Genomic DNA, 4731 nt, shown 5'->3' on the forward strand with positions numbered 1-4731 from the left:
TTATTTGACCGAATTTAGTTATTATTTATTACTCTTTGAGTCAATAATTCTCTCCACTCTTTTAAAGTTACGAGAAATTCAAATCAATCAATAAACTAATAAAATTACTGGTTCAATAATTTATTGGTTAAATTAAAGTTTAATCAATTTAATTAAATATTAAATAAAATAATTTTAAATAACAAAAATAATTTCAAACAGCAGTAAAAATAATTATCCAGTAATCCATGAAAAAATTTGTTATTTTTTTTTCTCTTCATCATGGCATGTACCTATTATTAGATGTCTTAAATATTTAAATAATATTCCTTTATATGCTATAACTTTTGAACAATTGTTTACATACTGATGTAAGTTTTTTTTGTCCTTTACTAAACTATTGTATCTGCCTTGTTATGAATGGAATACCGCTGAATCACTCTCTCCTACGAGGCTTTCCTCTTTCCTGTAGTTAGAACTTGGGAAAATCGATTCTTGCTTTTCATCCTATACTTTAGTATTAGGCTGCTTCTCTGCTTAGGTAGCATCTCTATCGGCTAGTGAGCTAGTCGCTACTATAGTTTTGAAAGCGTTTGAGCGCCCCTATGTTCGTTCCAAGACCTGGTTCAAAGCTTTCAAGCAGAAAGGCAGACGGGATGATCATTATAATATACACAACCCAGCTAATCAATTTTAAATTTCAAATTTTCTGTGGGTGGCTAGGGTTCTTTGTTCTTTCAATTTCAAATTTTCTTCTGTTTCAGAGAGGAGAGGGGTGGGAATGGGACTGGGTTTCAGTTTCAGTTTCAGTTTTAAAATCAAGTACTATCAAAATCCAAGCACAGTGCTTATCGGCGGCCAGGAGGAAGGGGAGTGACGGCGACAACAGAGCAGACGGCGACATCGGCAAACAGAGAGAGAAAGAGCTAGGCGACGACGCGATGCTGCAGGGCTGTGGTGGCTGCGGTGGCTGCGGGTTCCGCGATTGGGTTCTTCACGTTGTTCCTTCAATTCCAAATTTTAACTTCAGCATTAGTTTAAATTAGTTTAAGTCGTTAGTTATTTAATGCAAGATTATAATTAATTGTAGAGGAATACATTAAATAACTAGCAAACTAAACTAATTTTTATTCTAATTGGCATATGTTATAATGAAGAGAAACAGATGGAGAATTACGAGCCTCAACAATTGATAAAGAAAATAATAGAGGAGCAAGAGCAAGAAACTAAGAGCAAGAAGAACCAAAAACAACAAGGTGGTTACTCTGTGGAAGAAAGAACAACCGTTGGTGGTGGTGGTGCAACCGCCACGCCCAAGGCAGTGGACATTGCTCCTCGTTTGACATCTTTTCTTGAGAAAGATAATTCTTTTCTTACTCCTTGGAGTTCGGGTTCCAATTCTCATTCAAGTTCTTCAAACCAACAAGGAAGAAAAAGCTACCATCAATTTCAACTTGGGTCGTTTTTCGTTAGAGAGGTAAAACTCTTAATTCAATTCAATTCAAACCAGTTCTCTTTTTTTTTTCTTTTATAATTCTTGATTATTAGTGCAATCATTAACCTTTTTATTTTATTAATGATTATTATCGGGGACCTAGTCAATCTGATTCGAAGAAGCCTAATCCATAAGGTATGTGAAAGACTGATTTTATTAATGATTTTTTGTTTTTGGTTATTAAGCTAGTTTTTAATATTGAATTAGATTCGATTAATTTTAGTTAAACTACATGTCAAGAAATATACAAATGAATAAGTTGATGGAATATATTATTCATCAAAACTCAAAATTCTCCTCTTTACTTGTTTTTTTTGAAGGTTTGTTGACTGCGTTGACTAGAAAAGGTCTTAATAGCGTGACAATGAGAGAGCAAGGAATGAAACATAAAGAGAGTAATTAATTCTGTTTATAGTTAGTATTAGATGTAGTTTAGTTTAATTTATTCTTGTTTGTTGGAACTTGGAATTAAATATGAGTTTGGATTCTGATTTTTCTGTGACGTTTGGAATATTTATAATAAAATATTTAGATACATTGACATAAAACTATAAAAGTACATTCTCCTATTCTGCAAACTTTCTAATTTTTTTTTATTTATCTTACTCTTTCCATTCGAGGATAAGAAAAACTATTATCAGAATATCTTTACATGATACAGTTTCTGTTTGATAAGGAAAAAATTATCAAAACTGTATGGTTTGCTTAGCAAGAAGTTGGTGTTTGAAAGCTTAAACCAATCAATTCTCAACCATTGCTTTATTTATTTTAAAGCTAATTATTTTTACAGATTAATGTGTATTTCAAGTTGTTTATTTTCACTTTTCTGTTATAAGATTAATGTGAAATTTGTTGAGAACTGAATAATAATATGGGTTGGATCTTGGATATTTTAAAATTTAGTTTTAAAAGAAAAATCTTTAACAAAAATATAGATTTATTTTGTTTTTCATTTATGCTAATTGAAAATTTAATATTAATTTTACCGAGCAATAATGTTTGAGACACAAAAAAATAATAGTAAAAATAATCTAAATTTATTTTATTTAGTATTTATTAATTGTAAATATTAAAAAAAAAGCAAATTTGAACTTTTTTTTTTCTAGTTTGAGCTGTAATTTAACGTGATTTTGTTAAATATGAATACTTAATAATTTGAAACTTAGATTTGATTTTTACTTGGATTTCTATTTACTATGTTTTGGGGTTTGCACTTTGATCTAATTTTTCTATCATGGTATTCTATCTTTGATTTTTAATTTTAACATTCATTTAGAAATATTAAAAGAACTTTAAGAAAGGCAAAGATATTAGCTTATTAGGGAAAGCCAACACATAAATTTATTTTTGTCGCATTCTTCATTACTTATAATTTATATCAATGTACAATCCAACCTAGAAAACCATTGCTGTAACACTTTCATTACAAGAATGTTACGCTTCCAGCTGTATTATTTTGATAGCAAAAAGTATTACGACCACTTTATATACTCAATGTTAAAATAGGAGCCTGTGACTCGACACCTTATCGCTAATTTCTTTGAAAACCAAAAATAAATATTTTATCTAAAAAAAAACAAACGTATAGATTCATATACAATATTTTTTATATAATAGCTTATAAAATAATATACATATAAAACACAAAACTCCTATCCTTCTTACAAAATTGTAATAACAAAGACGAGGGAAGAAAAGTAATTTAATTAATACAACATCATATAAACCAAAACACAGTATAACTCTTCATAATAGTTCTTCATTTGATTCCTGAAAAGGTAAAGCCGTAGAGGGGTGAGAACCTAATCACACGGTCTCACCACGGAGTTTTAGAATTGTCATAAGAAGATATTTACTAAAAAAACTATTTTCAAGCTCATTGATTACCATTGCCTTATGAATCCTTTTAAAAATCAATAGCTAATCGTTCAAAACCTTTTCAAAGAAACAATGTTTAATCCTTCATAAATCCAAAAAAATCTTTCTTTTCTTATAAGAAAATCTCAATAAGAAACCAACTATGCAATCAATCAACACAATAATCAATTTAGCACCAAAGTTCATTCTTAAATGTAGCACACCAGGACAAACACAGACAAGACAGACAAGGAAAGCACAGGTTTAGGTAGCAGTTACAGCAAATAGTTCAGGTAGCAGTTAAGAACAGTTTAACAATTAGGCAAACCAAAACAAGTTCAAACCCAAGCAAAGCATACAAATGCATATGATGTATGCCTGTCCTTGGACACACACACACACACACATATCAAATCGCTCAATGGGGGTACCATCCCCGAGAATTTATAAGTGCCCGGTCACCCTTATGTCGTAAGATCAACAGAGTATCGAGTTTCAACCTGGAGCAAGTGGTGGCAAGCCACTGCGTCTACCTAAGAAAACTCGTGTCTCAGACAATTCAAATTTATAAGCCATATGAATAATTCATTTAACATTCATCAATGTCTAAGCCATTCTCAATATCATCATCATTTGTCAATCCATGTCTCATTTTCAAATTCATTCAAAAATCAGGTTTCAAAGAAAATTCTCATCATCCTTCTTTCCATTCCGTTCATCAACAATCCCATTCCAAACCATAATTCTTTCCTTTCTAAATAAATCAATCTTAAAACATATAATGTTTAAAAACTAAATCTTTTTAAATAAATACTTCAAACGAAACTTCCAATTTTATAAAATTTTGCCAGTATATCTCCTCTAAAACTCAGACTCTGCTACCCTTTTCGGGTCCCATCCAAATAATTCTCAAACCTTTTCTCAACCATTTTCAAATCTCAATCATTTTCTAAAATTCAACTAGTTCCAATATCAAATTGAACCAATTTCAATAATAAAACTTTTTTTAAAAAATCAAATCAGCTCAAATATTAAATCATTTATAAAATCAGACTAATTCAAAATCAAACCGCTTCCATAATCAATTTATTTTCGTATCTCAAATCATTTCCAAAAAAATCGATTCATTTACATTACCAAATAAATTCCAAAACCAAAAAAATTCACTTCTCATAATAATCAAGTAAATAATATTTCAAACCAATTTCTTATCAACAACCATATACCACTCATGCAATCAAGCAACCAATAATTCAGTCTAACAAAGCATCACATTCACAAGATAAATATAATCACAAAAGTATATTTTTTTGCATCAATATCCATTTATAACAACTCTATAATATAAAATAGATTTTAAGAAAAACTCTACCTCAATTAGCTGAGTCCGCGTAACTTAT

Source organism: Arachis duranensis, chromosome 7 (genome assembly GCF_000817695.3).
Source record: "Arachis duranensis cultivar V14167 chromosome 7, aradu.V14167.gnm2.J7QH, whole genome shotgun sequence".
In the NCBI taxonomy this organism is placed as follows: Eukaryota; Viridiplantae; Streptophyta; class Magnoliopsida; order Fabales; family Fabaceae; genus Arachis; species Arachis duranensis.